Below are 20663 nucleotides of genomic sequence, written 5' to 3' on the forward strand. Positions count from 1 at the left end.
GGAAAGCTGATATGGAGGGATGGTGGAAAGAGAAGGCCAACCTTCTTCAAATGTTTCTCAACGAAGGCGCGCAGTGGAAGAAAGAGAAAGAGGACCTGCACGCAGAGCTACAAGCAATTAAGGCAGACTCCAAAGCACTTAAAGAAGAGGTCTCAGCTCTCAAGCGAGAACTTGCCGATAGAGCGAGCAGTGGACTAGAGGAGGGGGAATTCCAGCCTTCGGTAGTAGAGGAAATTAAGGTCATCAAAGAGCAAGTACGGATGATCAAAGAGGAGGAGAAACAAAAGATGGTAAAGACGTCTTCCTGGATGGATGCGATCACGAAGACGCAAAAGAAGGCGGATGAGGCCGAGAAGTGGATAGAAGTCGCTAAGAAAGGCAAGGGGAAAGAAACCACATCTGTCCCCACTCCTACAATCATCAACATGACTCTAGAAGAAGAACAACAAAGGAAAACTAGAGCTTTGCATATAAGAGTAACCGGTCTAAAAGACCGAGATGATGTGGAAGGGGAAGTTGAAGAACTTCTCCGCATGATGGGTAGTGAGGCTACTCATACAAAGGCATGGAGGGTGGGGCAGAAGACACAAGGCAATGGGGAGACTTCAGAAGGGAGAGCTCTAATCATCCGTTTCCCATCCATGGAGGCAAAGAAGGACTTCTTAAAGAAGCGTCCTACACTAAAGAAAACGGGCATATTCCTTGGAGATGACCTCACTCGCACACAGCTTGCGCATATGAGAGAGGTAATGCCAGAGATTCAAGCGGCAAGGGAGAAGGGAAAGACAGCCTTCTACAGAGATGACCGGGTTGTGATTGTAGAGCAGCGCTCCACATGACGGTGCGAGACCCATGGGACCACCCTCAAAGTTGCCACGTGGAATTGTCATGGATCTATGCGACTTGATGTGGGCGCCTTTGAGGATAGTTTCAGGGGAAGAGACATCGTCTTCTACTCAGAGACACATCAGGCCCATGGGCAGTCTATGCCTCACATCAGTGAATATAGATGGGAGACTGCCTATAGACAGAAGACACGATCAGAGCGCAGAGGGCGGGGATCAGGAGGAGTGGCAGTGTTATTCAGGGAGGAGTTGCAGCCATTGATACATATAGCTGAGGCTGAGAGCAGAGATAGACAGATATCTTTACATTGCTATTTGCTACTTTTCCCCGAGCACGTCAGTGTATGCACCACCTAGAGGACATACCCCTTTCTCTATTTTGGATGATGACATATGGGAGTTCTCTAGAGATGGTGACATCATCATTCTAGGGGATTTCAATGCTAGGACTGCCCATCATCAGACAGTATATTATGATACTTCAGAGGAGATGTTGAGAGAGCTGGATGCTGCAGAGACAGGCCTATCCCAACTATCACAAGATGGAGAACACACTGAGTATGGACGACACTTGATAGACATGGGGACTGCACATGGATTGGCCATCTTGAATGGCCTAGAGAGATTTCCCGCCTCAGGGGGTTTTACATGCTTTCCACACAGACATGGAGCCAGCACAGTGGACTATGTCATGGCACAGCTGAGCCTCATCTCTAGTATCTAGGATCTCACGATTGGACCCAAACCTGTTAGTGTGGCAGTGGATCATGCTCTTGTGTCAATGACCATCTCCTTTCAGTTTAGTGTAGCACACAGGCTACGGACAGCAGCCCCTACTTGCTACACCTTCACGCGGGAGACAGACTCTGTATACATAGATGGGATCTACAGACGCCTATGCACAGAGGAGCCAGGGCGACCTCTGGAGGAGCTTACTACTATATTGACACAGACACTACATGATGCAGCAGCAGAGGCATACCCACATACCCAGCCTGAGCAGAGACGCCGTTCGGGGAGCATGCCCCAGAACAGTTGGTATGATGAGGAATGCCGGGACACTAGAGCTAGACTTCAGAGGGAGGTGCTTTTGGGGGACATCACTCACAGACAGTCACAGATTGACTTCAGACACCTAGTGTGGCGAAAGAAGAGGGCATTTTTGGCTCGGCTAGAGCAGGATCTATATCAGCTGTTCTTGAGTCAAGATTCACGTGAGGCATGGTGGCTCTTTCAGGAGCACTCTCCCCCCCCCCCCCCCCCCCCGCCATCACTTCTATAGAGGACTGGGGCCAGTATGCATCATCTCTGTACACAGTTCCTGAGCAGCCCCCCCTTCCCGACCCCCCCGATCCATGCCCACACACATGTGCTTTTTTCACTGCATAGATGGTGAGGAAGGCCATTGACAGGATGAGGATTGGGAGAGCTTATGATCATGATGGTTTAGTGGCTGAGCATTTCACATATGCCAGAGATCTACTAGCAGAGCTTCTAGCAGTGATGTTTAACCGTGCCATGTGTGAGGGCTTGCTTGATACTTGGAGCCTATCTACTATTGTACCTATCTTCAAGTCAGGAGACCCTATGGAGCCTGGGAATTATCGCACTATCATGATTGGACACACATTGGCACGGTTGTACGCATCCATTCTTGAGCAGCAGCTGAGTAGATGGGCAGACAGGGAGGGGATACGCGCAGCTGGGCAGGCAGGGTTTAGGAGGGGTTTTTCTACTCTTGACCATATCTTGACACTCAGAGCCATCATTGAGGAGGGTAGATCGTGTGGGAAACGGATCTATTGTAGCTTTGTGGATTTCCGCAAAGCTTTTGACACAGTGCCTAGAGCTAGATTGATGCGCAGATTACAACAGATGGGAGTACCCACAGAGCTCATTTGGGGGGTCATGGCATTATACAGGTCAGTAGTGGGGCAGGTACGCACCTCAGAGGGTCTATCCACCCCGATTCACTCCACTATTGGGGTGAAGCAGGGCTGCCCGCTCTCTCCTACTCTATTTGGTATGTATATGGATGAGGTTTCTGACTACATTGAGAGAGATGGCGATAGAGGTGCACAGATGGCAGGGACATGGATTCCATTATTGTGATATGCTGATGATATTGTGTTGATCTCCAACTCTCCGGAGGGGATGCAACGTCACTTGGATGCTTTGAATAGGTTTGCTCAGGAAAGTGGTTTGTCCGTCAACCTTGGTGAAACCAAGGTCATGGTATTTAATACCACCCCACAGTGGATCAGGAGGTCAGCACCAGCATTCACATACGGCCATGTGACTGTGGAGTATACGGATGCGTACAATTACCTCGGAGTGGTTTTTAGTGGGCCAACATTTTCATTGAGGAGGGCAGCAGAGACTAGACTGACCAGAGCCCATGCAGCATTGGATAGATTGGAAAGGATGTGTTCACAGGTTCAGTTTCAGGAGCCTAGGACGAAGCTCTGGCTCTTTGACACTCTGGTGGCTTTTGCATTACTCTATGGAGCTGAGATCTGGGGACCTTCATTAGATCATCATAGGAGGACAGGCCACAGTGATGGATGGGGAGACATGGAGAAGCCTCTGGTCTTTATGATCTCGCGGCTCATTAGAGCCAAGGCCTTAGTACCACGTGCTATTGTTCGAGCAGAGCTAGCTGCCCCCCCACTAGTGTTTGAGGCGCTCACCAGATCGGTCTCCTTCATACACCGCATGTGGGAACTTCCCAGAGACAGATATGCTCGCCTTGCACTTGAGTCCTCTCGACACTTAGCCATGCAGGGAGATATAGCATGCTGGTATGGGGAGATGACATCATGGTTTCAGGCGCATGGGTTCAGCATAGACAGATTGCCTCCCTTCCAGTACTCATTGGATGCACCCTCTCTGACTCTTACACAGTCTAAGATCACCAGGCCCATCCGCCAGGACTTGACTCAGCTAGACACCAGGAGGACATGGATACAGCTAGCACAGGAGCTGGGCACGAAGATGGCTTTCTACAGAGAGCATATCCTCCAGCTTACGGTTGATGGCTTTGTGACGAGGCCGAGATACATGGACACCCACTTATCTCATGGGATACGATGTGCTATCGGCCAGATACGTACATCTTCACACCAGCTGCGGATCGAGACTAGGAGATACAGCGGAGTACCAGCAGAGGCAAGGACATGCCCCCTGTGTGACATCGAGCAACTGACAGAGTTGCACTACACATGCCACTGCCCCGTCTACTACGAGATACGAGGCTGCTTCCATTGCTTGTTCAGAGAGGGCTTTGGACCATTCTCCAGAGTCATGCAGTACGAGGATCAGAGATGCTTGGGTTTGTTTTTGCTCGAGCTACGTAGACACAGAGAGAGCCTGATGAGAGGAGAGGCTAGCCAGTCCCAGAGACAAATCACAGATTTCTTTAGAGCTGCCACTGGACACCCAGAGGCGTTACTACCACAGCAAAGCTCGTCATCTCACACCAGAGGCACACTGATCGACCGAGCGACTGAGCTTGGAAGATCCAGACGCCCACGAGTGCGGAGGACTACACAGCATCGACGGAGGCTGCATCAGAGGATTCGGATCACTTTGGCTCGACATGCACGATGCCCGGTCAGACTACTAACCATGGAGGAGATTGATGAGATCCGCCAGCAACCGATGCTGGATCTGTTGTGATCTAGCTATCCCAGCTAGCTGCTGTTCACACCTAGTAGTTTAGGATTCCGTAGTATTTTATTGTGACATTTGTCATTTCATTTTTGTCATTGTTGTCATCTTGTTACTCTGACTCTGACTTTGTATCAGATCCACCACATTGTAACTTTCTGGTCTCATAGGTCACTTTGGCCTTTTGAAGACGTTAATATAACATTTCATTTCATTTCTCTCTCTCTCTCTCTCTCTCTCTCTCTCTCTCTCTCTCTCTCTCTCTCTCTCTCTCTCTCTCTCTCTCTCTAACATGTACATGGTAAATCCAGAGTATACCAAGATTCACTTGCAAAAAATAGAATTCAATGAAGTCAATTTCAAGTAATTCATATACTCTACAATATCTTGTACTAATGTATATACAATTTCAATATTCCATTTGTGCATGCTTACCCCACTGCATTTGTAGCTTGCAACACTTCTTTGAATACAATGTTTGGAGTCCAAGTCAAATCTGCTTCACTATCATCCTAAACCACAACCTTTACAGAAATTGAGGTTCGCACATGTGACATTCCACGTATAACTGATCATGTGAAAAAACGGGTGATGCCAAATATAATCCCAAGAGGCCTAATGTTTGCCTTGTGTTTTGTTTATGGTCATTCCAAATTCCATCCTAATAGGAAACTGTATGTGACTCATTTGGCGGGGCAGTCCTCAAGAATTTTCAGTAATGAAATCTATCATTGGAAGAAATAACTGATCTCCAAAGTTGGAACTTGTGATTATCTCTGTTTCTATGACTCTGCGATGAAACTGCCTGCATATTAACCTTGTGCCATTACAAAGTCCCCTTCTTGGATCCAAATTGTGCAATAGCATGACAGGAGAATTTTCTTTCAAACACCATATATGTGGTGGATAGCCTCCACTTAGATCCAAGCTATTCAAAAGTTCAATTGTATACAAAGCACTGTTCTCTCATCTACATCCTTGTTGCAAGGCGCAAGAACTCCCCTATCTTTAAAGAATCTTGCATAATCCTTGACAAAGTGCTTCAGATCATTCGAATCTAACTACACATACTCTATCAAAAGTTCAAAGACATGATGCATTTACTTATCAAAAAGGCTATTTTTGGAGATGGTGTAGGCCATGTATTGAGGCTGTCCGGGGCGGGCAACAAGAGAGGCGACCTCTAAACACCCCTCAAGGCTCCCGTGCTGCTCAATTGGGGCTGGGGCAACCACAAGCACAACACAACAACAAACCCACAACCAAACCCAAACAAGATAGGGGCACCACCTAGTTATGGTATGCGAACCAGGACGCAAGACAGATTTTGGCACAACCAAGAAGATGCACCACACAACACACACAAGCAACCTCACACCAAGACACACAGGAAATGGACCAGAGAGAGCTAGAGCAAAGGGAAGAGAGAGAGAGGAAACGATCTTGCATAATACCTTATTTGTGACTTGCAAATGGAGATGGTTCGTTATGATGCTATCATAGAACTTGTACAAAACTCACTCAATGCTTAGTGATTGCTAAACATTGCCAAAACACACACACACTGTCTTAGGGTGTGGGAGACCTCTCACCACAATACCCTCTTACAATGGACAAAAAAATGGCAATGAAAAACACACTAAAACACTTTCTAAAATCAAGATCAACCGATAAAAACTCAAAATACACAAGTCACCTTGAATTCACCAAACCGTATTGCACAAATGGAAGGACGAAGATTTGAACGTCGAATCACGCCTTTGATGCACCAAACCTCAATTTATTGATGATGAAGGAGCATATACAATAGTGGTTTTGAGATTTGTGGAACTCACGCTCTCTCACTTACAATGTGTAGCTTGAAGGCTTCTCTCACACCAAGAGTGAAGCTCACAAGTGGTTGCTACACCTAAGTCTGTCCTCACGGATAGAGTGTTGGGGTGCTATGTGAGATGTTGGAGGTTGTTTTACAAGAAGGAAAGGGCCCTATTTATAGGTTGGAGACCTCTCATTAAGATTATTGGAAATCCTAATTTACAAGCTAACAAATCAGGATTATGATTTTTTTGAATATCAAAACATTGCGGGCCTTCTTTGTCTGCTTCAGTCATGGGTGTGGGCTCAAAAGAGAGCATTATTGATGGTAGATAAGATGAAAGTAAGTAAAGAGAGAGAGAGAGAGAGAGAGAGAGAGAGAGAGAGAGAGAGAGTTACTATACACATGTCTTGAGGCGAGGTGTCTTTTATGGTTAGGTCAAAGGCTATTTTGTGTTAGTATGTTAGTGGTTAGTAATCACTAGAAAGTTAATGTTACATTTACAATGGGTAGAATGAGGTGGATGGTTGAATGAAGTGAGCAAATCCTTGTGATGGTGAAGCTTGAAGATGTTTTGGACTTACTTGTGTAGGTTCTCAAAATGACTATCGATCTTCTTCTTCGTCTTCTCTTCTTTACGCCACCGCCGCCAAGGTTGATTATCGTGATGAAAATGGTAATTTCGTTGATGAGATCTTTTGATTTGCAGAGGTTAATCATGGTACACATGCTGAATTTATGTATATATATAAGGGTTAAGATGGAATTGTACTTTGGAGATAATAGAGAGAGGCATAGAGATGGTGTATGTATGTAGAGGTTCATAAAAGAACTATAGGGATGAGAGAGAAGGGTAATGGTGAAGAGGGTGGGAGAAGCCATGGAAATTGCAGGTTTGAGTAAGGGAAGGAGAGGGAGGGATGTGTAAGAGTGAGTAGGTGTGTGGAAGGGTGAGAGAAGACTAAAAGCTACTTGTGAGAAAAGTGGGCAGACTGGGGTCCACTCAAAAAATCATAGCTCACCGCTAGTAGCTCCAAAAATCATGAAAAAATTTGAGGTGATTATTCACAGCGTGGGCTACATTTTCTCTTTTGACCACCGCTCCAAATTCGGAGTGGAGATAGGTGCCAAAATTCTCACCAAAAAGCCTGTTTTTTATGCCTGCAAAAGTCTTTTAGTGGCCCCCTCCTTTGTTGAATTTGTACAATGCATCCAAGAGTGAGCCCCTCCTTTGTCATATTATAATACAAAGAATCCAAGTTGCCCTTGACCCATGCATGGAGGAGGATTATTGGTGAATAAAGAAATATATACATGGTGGGACTAGTGTATGGACTATTCATGGACTTTAGCTCAATGAGCACATGGTGTTAGAATAATGAGTAAAAATAATAATAAAAATATGGAGGAGTTATGGATATGGAAAGATATTGGAATCATATGATATGGTCCCTCCTTGAATTATTTTGGGTGAAAGAGGAAAAGGTATGCAAGTAAATAATATAATAAAAGTAACCAATGAGTAGAAATCAATTTTTTGTTTTCACGAGGGTGAGGGTGAAAATGTGGGAGTGATTTGTATAAAGGAAAAATATGAGGTTAGAGTATGTACATATTGGCAAAAAATATAATTATGGTGTAAGAGGATGAAAGAAGGTGTACATAGGTTTAATAAAACACACATCTAAGTAGAAATATTTAAATAAAATACCAAAATAATTATAAAAAATCCCTATATTTAGGCCATATATACAATGAAATATTTACACACAAAGAGGCCATAATATACTTTTATTTTTTTGGCTCAACTAGCCCAGTGACTAGCTAGCTGAGGGTTTTTAAAAAGATATGGGAAAAGCCCCCTAACTCACACACGCCTATGTACAGTGAAATGGTAGGGATAGCCATAGCGTTTGGGTGAATTTGGTAGGGTGGAGTAACTTACTATGGCAATTATGGAGAGCCGAAAAACGGCTATCATTAGCCCTCCCCCAGGATGATGGTATATTCATGTACCATCATAGAGCATCTTTTCCAAAGAGGGTGCTTCAGAGTCTTTGACAAGATCTTCATTGTTTGGCCCCTTGGAATTTTGGTTTGTGTTACACTCATGCTTCATGGAACAATACTTACATGAGATAGTTGCCTTTTGCTCTAGTAGATCCTTTGGTAGAAGGCAACTCAAGTAAGGCTTCAAGCGATAGCCGTTTACCTTACTAGAGTGCTCTTTACCATTCAACTCCATAAGCTGATAGTAACTAGAATTGAAAGACTTCTTGACTATGTATGGCCCTTGCCATCTAGTTTCAAACTTGACATCAAAGCGATTGTCATACCTTAGCAAAAGCTCTCCTTCCTTGATGCCTTTGTCCTTCAGTTTCTTGTCATGCGTTTCTTTCGCTTGTGTGGCTTTCCTCTTGTAGCACTCGTATGCTGCTTCTCTTTTCCACTCAAGCTCCACTAACGTAAGAAGTCGATCCATCCATACCTCTTGATCATCTTGTGCTTCTTTGCCATAAAGTCTCATTGTTGGAATGTTGAGCTCGATAGGCTGCAAAGCCTCTTGACCATAGACCAAGTGAAATGGTGTGAACTCCGTGGCTTCCCTATATGTGGTTCGATATGCCCACAAGGCACCATCCAAGAAGTCATCCCATAATTTTGTCTTGTTTTGCACCATCTTTCTAATGATTCCTGCAATGACACCATTAGCCTTCTCCACCAAACCATTTGACTGTGGGTAGTATGGTGTGCTATGACGATGTAGAATGTGAAGCTCTTCACAAACTTCTGTGAGCAAGCCCTTCCTAAACCCTAGACCATTATCAGAAACAATCTCCAAAGGTGTGCCAAATCTGCAACAAATGTGGTTGTACACAAACTTGCTAACTGTCCTCTCATTCACTCTTGCCACACTTTGAGCTTCCACCCACCTAGTCATATAGTCTACAGCCACTAGAATGTAGAGTTTACCATTTTTTGTCCTAGGCAGAGGACCCATAGCATCAATGCCCCACTTTTCAAAGGGTCCATTTGCAAGAACTATTTGCCTCGGGCCATGCACCAACCTTCTATTTCCATTTATCTGACAATTGTGACAGCTTTTACACCAATGTTGAACTTCCACATGCAAGCTTGGCCAAACATACCCCGCAAGCAAAATCTTCTTCACAGTTGATTCTTGGGCAAAATGACCACCACATGCCTCTTCATGCAAACCTTTTAGAATGGCTGGAATTTCCTCGATAGTTGGTACTCTTCTGCACACTTGATCCTTCCCTTTTTGATAGAGGGAGCCTTCTAGGAAGAGATAGAAACTTGCCTTCTTCATGAGTCTCCTCTTCTGAGCCTTCGTGAAGTCTTGTGGAAACTCACCCTCCAAAATGTAGCCAATAATGGGAGCCAATGACTCCAATCCCTGGTATCTCAGTTGCTTGACAGCTGCTGCCACCATGATGACCTGCACTTCTCTCTCAACACATGTAACTGCTTGTTGTGCAAGTAAATCGGCATCTTCATTTTGTTTCCTCGGAATATGATATAGTTGCACTTCTTCAAACTGATTAAACATCCTACGAATGGCATGAACTTTTGTCCTTAAGCTTTCATTCTTGCATGCCCAAATGCCTAAAATCTGTTTAACAATGAGAAGTGCATCTCCTTTTACCATGAGACGTTTTATCCCTTGGCCAATGCACATCTTCAAACCATGAAGTAGTGTGTCTTATTCTGCTTCATTGTTGCTAGTTGAACCTGGTAGATTGACCTTCTCTTTCATGACCACCTCTCCACTTGGGTTGAGCAACACTAGCCCTCCCCCTGCTTTCCCTGTGCCTCGTCGAAAAGCTCTATCAAAGAACAAGGTAAAAGCATTGGGAATACTTTTTGGTGGTGGCAATGGTAGGGTCTTTACTTCAGGCACCTTAATCTCCTTTTCATGCACCCTATAAGTGAGAATCCGTGCCAATTGTGCACGCACACTATCTTCTACCTTGAAAGAGTATTGAAACTCTTGCAACTCCATAATCCACTTTGAGATCCTACTACTAAGATTCATTTGAGATGACACCCAAGGGAACAAATTCTCTGCGGTGAGGATTAAAAAAGGTTTTGGGAGCAAGTAGGATCTAAACTTCCTTATCGCAAACATGAGAGAAATCATCATGAGTTCTGCTTCTGTGTAGTCTCTCTCCAAAGCATTCATGACCCTACTAGCAAATAGATGGGTCGCATCCTTGTACTGTGGGGATCTTGTTGTAGCAACACAGCACCAATTGTTTCCCTTCCAACACTAGAGCTAACAAAGAATGTGTACTCCCAACAAGGAGGCATGAGTGTTGGTATCTCTGACAAAATGACTTTAATGTTACAAAAATACTCTTCAAGCTCATCAGACCATGCAAATTCTACTTGTTGTGTCAACTTTTGCAAAGGATGAAGCAACTCCGAGGCTAAGTGAATGAAGCGTGACATATACTTCACCTTCTGAATGAAAGAGATGACCTCCTTAAGACTCTTCGGTGATGGGAGCTCAATAAGAGCCTTTGCCTTTGAAGGATCCACCTCAATGCCTTTATAGGAAACCTTGTGACCGAGCAAGATCACTTCATCCTCACCTATGTGGCACTTGTCGGGGTTGAGTTGACCTCCCATGTCGTAGAGCTTCTTTAAACCTTCTTCTACCCTTTGTAGATGCAATGATTTTGAGCTATAAATGCAAAAATCATCAATGAACACCCTAATTGACTTTCCAAAGAATGCTTGAAACACCATGTTCATGAAACGTTGGAATGTTGCAGGAGCATTTGTCAGACCAAATGGCATGACTCTAAAAGCATAACAACCCCAAGGAGTGATAAAGGTTGTTTTCAATTGATCTTCCAATGCGATACCTATTTGAAAGTAGCGTGAGTAGCCATCACACACAGTGTACTTCTCATGACCAGCTACCTCATTTAGTATCTCATCCTGGAATGGGAGGGGAAAGTGATCTCTTTTTGTTGCCTCATTGAGGGGACGGTAATCCACACACACCCTCCACTTGCCATTTTTCTTAGGAGTGACAACAACAGGAGAGACCCACTCTGAATTCTCCACTGGATAAATGAAACCTGTTGCTAGAAGCTTTCTTACCTCCTTGAGTAGAGCCTGCTCCTTTATGACTCCTAGCCTTCGTAGCTTCTGAGCCTTAGGTGTGGCCTCTAGCTTCAACTCAATTTTGTGTTGAACAGCATCTACTCCACGCATATCAGTGTAGTCTTTAGCAAAAAGCCTAGGAAATTTCCTTAGCACATATTTGAACTCCTCTCTTTCATCCTTTGTAATTGTTGTAGATAGCATACCTTCTAGCATTCTTTCATCTTCCACTTTTTGGTTCTCTTGGGAACCTACCTCCTCCAAACCTTGACAAGAGGTCTCTTGGTTGGTTGGCTTAAACCTTACCCCCATGACTTCGATGGAAGACTCCTCTTCAGTAATGCTGCCGCTACTTTCTTCTTCTGAAGTGTTATTGGTCCAACCTTCTTCCGTCTCACTTTGAGATGATTCTTCATGGAGCTCCTCTTGGCGTTTCTCCTTCATGTCAAAGACAACCTTCTTATGATTGTCGTTCCTGCAAATTAGCTTTCCACTCTCCCAATCCTGCAAAGCTCGCATTTTCATTAGCCATGGTCTCCCTAGGATAAATGGGTAACCATTTCCTTTGGTAGACATGACATAGAAATCCACTGCCTTCTTAATGCCAAAGGCCTCCACAAAAACATTTTTACAAATGCCTACACACCTAGCCTTGATATTGTTTGCCATCTTGACCTTAATTTCAGGTGTCTCATGGATGTGCATGCCTAGTTTTTGCATGAGTCCCTCTGTCATGATGCAAATTTGTGCACCCCCATCCACTAGACCTTTCCTAACCAATCTCCCTTTTATGTAACAATCTAGCACAAGTGTAATGTCCTCATTCATTTCAGCTTGTGCAATTTTTACAACAGGCACACTCTCTTTTACCTTTCTCCTAGTGCTAACTGCCCTTGTTAAATCCCTCCTAACTTGTGGACATAATGCAAGAAATTGAGGCCATGAGATATCAGGACCCTTACCTCTCATATCTTCCAACAGGTTGTATGGAGCCATTCCATGTCCAAGAGGAAAGTCTTGGAGGTTGATACGACGTCGAGTCCTCTTAGCTTCCTTGGTCTCCTTTGCCTTCTTTTCTCGTCCATGGTCACTTTGTGATGTAACTCCTTCTTTCTCCTTACCTTTCCCTCGGCCACGCTTAATGCCATTTGCTTCCATGTCAACCTCTCTTGAATTTGTCACCTCTACCACATGCACGTTTGGGTCTGGCAAAGGTGGAACTCCTTCCACTCCTTGTGGAGGTGGTCTTGCTCCGTTTGGCCTTTGTAGAAGCCGTGGTTGCTGACTAGTTCCTTCACCTGCATTCATCATTGGGTAATTCAAGTTAGGTCTGCCTTGCTCCCCACGGGGCCAAGGACAATTAGACATCCCATGTCCAGACTCTCCGCAATTCCAGCATTGCAAGACTCTCCTAGGTCGTGGTGGATCTCGCTCTTCTGACTTCTTTGCTTGTCCCTTTGGACCTACAGCTTGTGCAAGGTGAATTGACAGGCTGCTTAAGGATTCATTTAACTTCTCAATCACTTCCGCTGTTACCTCAGGAAGCTCCCTAGATGTTGATGTTTGTGACTTACCTTTGGGTTTTAGACCTTCTATTGGAACCTCTCCCCTTAAGCACTTGAGTTTTCTATATTTCTTATCAGCCCTAGTTTCAGCTGCATCAAAGGTAGCAGGTGCACCCGCCTCAACTTTTACCTGAAGGTCAGGAAAGAGTCCGGCTATGAACCTCTCCTTCTTTAGGAACTCTGCACCATCACCAGGGTTAGCAACATTTCTCACCCATATAGCCCAAAGACGTAGAAACTCTTGCTTGTACCAGTAGTAGTCATCTAAGTCTTTTTGCTTATGAGAAACAATGTCTTGCCATAGCTTTTGAGTGTTTTGGGGATCAAAAAAGTATCTCTTGAAATGATTGACAACTTCCATGTAATTTTCTTTAACTTCCTCAGGCAAAGAGTCAAACCAAGTGCTAGCATCTTTGCTAAGGACCACCTCAAACATTTCTACACGTTCTTGATCAGTTACTATCCTCTTGATACGGCAAGACATCTTGAAATTCGCTAGAAATAATTCTGCATCCTCTCCAGGCTCTCCAAAGAAAAGAGGATATCCAGACATTTGGCGTTGGCTCTCCATTGAATTGATTTCACAGTGACGCGTTTTTGTTTTTTTCTTTCTTTAAAAGATTTACACAATAATATTCTCAAAATTGCAATCTATTCTACAACAAAATAAAAATATTCACATCAAATGACCTATGATAATCAATAAGAGGTAGAATGACAGGGTTTGGTGACGCGAGAATTTCTCCTACTCTTTGGGCACCAAACATGAATACCATACGTTGTTGAAAATGGATTTTTCTACTAATTGCAATGTTTACTCTAATGTGTGGAGTGAAATGAAAGGGAAAAACCTGTATTCCTGGGCCATTATCCATGGTCTATGCATGACCTAATTCTTAAAACAAAACAAAAATATAGACGTCCAAACTAAGGTCGTACCTAATGAGAGGCAAAATAAAAGGATTTATTGATGCATTTATCTCTACCAACCTAAGAGGACTTAATTTGGCGTTGGCTCTCCATTGAATTGATTTCAAAGTGACGCGTTTTTGTTTTTTTCTTTCTTTAAAAGATTTACACAATAATATTCTCAAAATTGCAATCTATTCTACAACAAAATAAAAATATTCACATCAAATTACCTATGATAATCAATAAGAGGTAGAATGACAGGGTTTGGTGACGCGAGAATTTCTCCTACTCTTTGGGCACCAAACATGAATACCATACGTTGTTGAAAATGGATTTTTCTACTAATTGCAATGTTTACTCTAATGTGTGGAGTGAAATGAAAGGGAAAAACCTGTATTCCTGGGCCATTATCCATGGTCTATGCATGACCTAATTCTTAAAACAAAACAAAAATATAGACGTCCAAACTAAGGTCGTACCTAATGAGAGGCAAAATAAAAGGATTTATTGATGCGTTTATCTCTACCAACCTAAGAGGACCTAAAATTCTACGAACTACTCGCTGAAATTGCAACTTAGTACTAACAATTATGTGTACCTTTTGCCTTGCAATGGGAATGAAGGGATCATACAAATTCTCGTGATTCATGCAAGCTAATTGATTATGCTAAAGGTTGAGCCTTCACAAAACATACACAAGCCTGTCCTCAGTGGGGGCACCAAAATTGAGGCGGTTCGGGATGGGCAACAAGAGAGGCGACCTCTAAACACCCCTCAAGGCTCCCGTGCTGCTCAATTGGGGCTGGGGCAACCACAAGCACAACACCACAACAAACCCACAGCCAAATCCAAACAAGATAGGGGCACCACCTAGTTATGGTATGCGAACTAGGACGCAAGAGAGATTTTGGCACAACCAAGAAGATGCACCACACAACACACACGAGCAACCTCACACCAAGACACACAGGAAATGGACCAAAGAGAGCTAGAGCAAAGGGAAGAGAGAGAGGAAAGGATCTTGCGTAATACCTTATTTGTGACTTGCAAATGGAGATGGTTCGTTATGATGCTATCATAGAACTTGTACAAAACTCACTCAATGCTTAGTGATTGCTAAACATTGCCAAAACACACACACATTGTCTTATGGTGTGGGAGACCTCTCACCACAATACCCTCTTACAATGGACAAAAAAATGGCAATGAAAAACACACTAAAACACTTTCTAAAATCAAGATCAACCGATAAAAACTCAAAATACACAAGTCACCTTGAATTCACCAAACCGTATTGCACAAATGGAAGGACGAAGATTTGAACGTCGAATCACGCCTTTGATGCACCAAACCTCAATTTATTGATGATGAAGGAGCATATACAATAGTGGTTTTGAGATTTGTGGAACTCACGCTCTCTCACTTACAATGTGTAGCTTGAAGGCTTCTCTCACACCAAGAGTGAAGCTCACAAGTGGTTGCTACACCTAAGTCTGTCCTCACGCATAGAGTGTTGGGGTGCTATGTGAGATGTTGGAGGTTGTTTTACAAGAAGGAAAGGGCCCTATTTATAGGTTGGAGACCTCTCATTAAGATTATTGGAAATCCTAATTTACAAGCTAACAAATCAGGATTATGATTTTTTTGAATATCAAAACATTGCGGGCCTTCTTTGTCTGCTTCAGTCATGGGTGTGGGCTCAAAAGAGAGCATTATTGATGGTAGATAAGGTGAAAGTAAGTAAAGAGAGAGAGAGAGAGAGAGAGTTACTATACACATGTTTTGAGGCGAGGTGTCTTTTATGGTTAGGTCAAAGGCTATTTTGTGTTAGTATGTTAGTGGTTAGTAATCACTAGAAAGTTAATGTTACATTTACAATGGGTAGAATGAGGTGGATGGTGGAATGAAGTGAGCAAATCCTTGTGATGGTGAAGCTTGAAGATGTTTTGGACTTACTTGTGTAGGTTCTCAAAATGACTATCGATCTTCTTCTTCGTCTTCTCTTCTTTACGCCACCGCCGCCAAGGTTGATTATCGTGATGAAAATGGTAATTTCGTTGATGAGATCTCTTGATTTGCAGAGGTTAATCATGGTACACATACTGAATTTATGTATATATATAAGGGTTAAGATGGAATTGTACTTTGGAGATAATAGAGAGAGGCATAGAGATGGTGTATGTATGTAGAGGTTCATAAAAGAACTATAGGGATGAGAGAGAAGGGTAATGGTGAAGAGGGTGGGAGAAGCCATGAAAATTGCAGGTTTGAGTGAGAGAAGGAGAGGGAGGGATGTGTAAGAGTGAGTAGGTGTGTGGAAGGGTGAGAGAAGACTAAAAGCTACTTGTGAGAAAAGTGGGCAGACTGGGGTCCACTCAAAAAATCATAGCTCACTGCTAGTAGCTCCAAAAATCATGAAAAAATTTGAGGTGATTATTCACAGCGTGGGCTACATTTTCTCTTTTGACCACCGCTCCAAATTCGGAGTGGAGATAGGTGCCAAAATTCTCACCAAAAAGCTTGTTTTTTATGCCTGCAAAAGTCTTTTAGTGGCCCCCTCCTTTGTTGAATTTGTACAATGCATCCAAGAGTGAGCCCCTCCTTTGTCATATTATAATACAAAGCATCCAAGTTGCCCTTGATCCATGCATGGAGGAGGATTATTGGTGAATAAATAAATATATACATGGTGGGACTAGTGTATGGACTATTCATGGACTTTAGCTCAATGAGCACATGGTGTTAGAATAATGAGTAGAAATAATAATAAAAATATGGAGGAGTTATGGATATGGAAAGATATTGGAATCATATGATATGGTCCCTCCTTGAATTATTTTGGGTGAAAGAGGAAAAGGTATGCAAGTAAATAATATAATAAAAGTAACCAATGAGTAGAAATCAATTTTTTGTTTTCACGAGGGTGAGGGTGAAAATGTGGGAGTGATTTGTATAAAGGAAAAATATGAGGGTAGAGTATGTACATATTGGCAAAAAATATAATTATGGTGTAAGAGGATGAAAGAAGGTGTACATAGGTTTAATAAAACACACATCTAAGTAGAAATATTTAAATAAAATACCAAAATAATTATAAAAAATCCCTATATTTAGGCCATATATACAATGAAATATTTACACACAAAGAGGCCATAATATACTTTTATTTTTTTGGCTCAACTAGCCCAGTGACTAGCTAGCTGAGGGTTTTTAAGAAGATATGGGAAAAGCCCCCTAACTCACACACGCCTATGTACAGTGAAATGGTAGGGATAGCCATAGCATTTGGGTGAATTTGGTTGGGTGGAGTAACTTACTATGGCAATTATGGAGAGCCGAAAAACGGCTATCAGTATGTGTATGGAGTTTCAAAAGAGAGGTCTTCCTCGTGCACATAAATTGTTGATTTTAACATCTGAGTACAAACCAATGGAAGCATCCCATTTTGATAAGTTGGTCTGCACTAAGCTCCCAGACAAAGAGCTATTTCTAAAGTTGCATGGTGTGATTAGTCGTTGCAGTATTCACGGACCATGTGGTCCCTTGAATTCAAATACTCCATGTATGGTTGATGGAAATTATAGGTTTGAATATCTACACAAATTTAGTCTATCTACAAATGTGGATGAAAGTGAATATCTTACATATATGAGAGGAGATAATGGAAGTTTGTTCAAATAAAAGATTGAAAGCTAGACAATAGATGAGTTTTTCCGTACAACCCATTTTTATCATTGAGATATAAAGCCCACATCAATGTTGAGGTTTGCTCAACCATTTTTATTGTATAGTATTTGTACAAGTATGTCTATAAGGGCCATGATCGAGCCATTGTGATGCTTCGTGATTATGAAGGTGTTTTTGAAAAAATTTAGAGCTATCTTGATGCACGATATGTTTCTACATATGAAGCTATTTGGAAAATTTATGGTTTTGACATGCATGAACAGAAGCCTGATATCCAAAGATTACAAGTTCGTTTTCCCAATCAGAATACTGTGAATTTCAAGATTTAGATGATTTGGCAAAGTTAGTAAATAGCAACAAATTTAAGAAGACAACACTCACGAAGTGGTTTGTTGTAAACCAAAATCATCATGAGGCCCATATACTAACATATGCTATCTTTCCTACTATGTGCGTTTAGAACAAGACTCAAAAAAATGGACACAGAGTTAGTTGGGAGATACCATTGGAAGAATGTACAACATTGTCCCATTGCCGGAGATGTTTACTATTTACGGATTTTGCTAACCATATGTAAGAGATGAAAGTGTTCTGACGACTTGCAAACATGCGAAGTACATGTTTATGCTACGTTCAAAGAGGCTTGCAATGTTAGAGGGTTATTGAAAAGTGATGAGGAGTGGATCACATGCTTGGAAGAAGCCTCTTCTTTTCAAACTAGATTGCAATTGTGTCGATTGTTTGCTATTATATTGGTATATTGTGACCCATTATGTCTAGGGACATTGTGGGATAGGTTTTTGTTTGAGCTTTCTAAAGACTATGCATATGCTTTAGACATGTGTGTACTTGATGCGAAAGTTCGACAATAAGTTGCTAAAAGTAGGGCACTGTAATCTGCATTCTTTTCTATAACAATATGCTAAGCGGCTCTCTAAATATCCACCGCATGCCTCCAATTGATCAAAGTTTTATGTCTTTAAGTAGTAGTAGTAGTGTGTTAATAGCAGAGACCATGTGTGATACTACCGAACAAAGTAGTATGTCAGATTATATGGAAAAGTCTTTTAACAATGGCCAACGTGATGCTTACAATTGTGTGCTACAAGTAGTTGAGAGAAATGGAGGGGGTATCATCTTCTAGATGGTCTAGGAGGGTCTGGGAAACCTATCTTTATAATGCATTGCTTGCACGGCTCCGAGGTGAATGTAAGGTAGCATTGGCACGTGCATCATTTGGTATTGTAGCTTTGCTGCTTTTATTAACAATGGAAGAACTGCACATTCAAGGTTTAAGATTCCTCTAAAATTAAATTTTGAGTCAACATGCAATATAAAAGTGAATAGTCAACTTGTTGAATTGTTGAGAAGAGCAACTTAGATGATATAGGATGCAACACCCATGACTCATCACCATGCTTTTGAGGCAATAGATAGGAAACTCAGAGATGTTTTACAAACAGACAACCTATTTGGTGGAAAGGTAGTTTTGCTTGGAGGTGACTTTAGGCAAATTCTACAAATTGTATGAAAAGATAGTCGAGCAGATGTTGTGAATGTGACATTGTGTCATTTGTACATTTGGAGACACACAAGAATATTAAGGCTCACTCAAAATATGTGTATGCAAAATTGTATGACAAATGTAGATGAGAAACAATTTTCACATTGAGTTCTTGATATCGGCTATGGGAATATACATGATGTGGGAATTGTTGACGATATCACTTTGCATACGAGCATGCTGCTTCAAATAAACCATTTTTTAGATCTTATTGAGAGCATCTATGGATATATTATATTTCTCTCCATCATGGATTACATATAAAGGTTATGAAGAGATCATACATTCCCCTCTAATGAACAATTGCCAAGGCATCTTCGTACAATTGGCACGTGTATCTTGGCCCTCCAATAAAATAAAGGGCAAGACAATTCTACTCCTAGGAGTTTGTCCCAAAATAGCATCAATACCATCCTAGCCTCAACCATATCAGCCAAGCCATGATAGACCTCATCACGGAGTGTCCTCTAATTATTTCTTAGCCACAAAAAATGTAAGTCCTCCATGGAACTATATGCATCCACAATATATTGCTGGAGCAATCTACCACCTCGCAACAGACACTCAATGGTGTCATTTCTTATTTGTATTCGAAAACTATAGTTTTGTTTTTGTGTAATTTTTTGTCTAGATCCGCTTTGTATCAAAGGATCCCATCCATCTTCTCCCATTGGAAACAAAAGAACATACATAAGAAGCATGTATGATTGATGCAAATTAGAAATCCTTTCTAAGCCCCATTCTCAAAGATTCAACACTATGTCAAGATGCCCTATAGTTCTCTCATCTCCTTGCCCAAGCAATATAGCAGCAATTTCAACACCATGGGGAGCAAGATATTTCCACCCATTATAATGAGCTTCAATTATCACCATCTTGATTTCTGAAACCATAGATCTATTAACCATAGCACTTGCAGTGCAAAGAACATAAGCATAAGGATTCACCCTATGCATAATTCCTTGTAAAGTTTGTAATACTTCAACATCCAAGTGTGGAACATGGAACATTTTATTTTGTAGCTCATGCTTCGTGTCAAAAAAAGACAATTGTGCAAATTGAGGAACTTCATTACGTCCTTCAACTGGCATTAAAGGACCAATGTTGTGATATAGACAACCATGTGCCTTAAATGTGTAAACTCATCTTCCTTAGGACATGTTTTCATCAATGTGAGCACCCAAAGAGGCAAATGCAAGTGCATTATTATATCCATGAATATTATTTAAGAAGTTCTTGCCTCGTGTAGAGGACTGCATCAAATCTTTCAATTCTAGGGGTGTCTCACTCAAAGGCAACAAACGAATCTTGTCATCCAAACAACAATACTTTCCTACAAAATTAAGAATACTTCTTCCTTCAACCTTCCATGTTATAGCTCCAGAAATGGAGCATTCAAAGTCTAATCAGCCTAAGTTGTGCATCAAAACACTTTCCAAATAGAATTGGTACCATGGAAGGATTTTTCA

Source organism: Adiantum capillus-veneris, chromosome 13 (assembly GCF_014529385.1).
Source record: "Adiantum capillus-veneris isolate H3 chromosome 13, ASM1452938v2, whole genome shotgun sequence".
Taxonomy (NCBI): Eukaryota; Viridiplantae; Streptophyta; class Polypodiopsida; order Polypodiales; family Pteridaceae; genus Adiantum; species Adiantum capillus-veneris.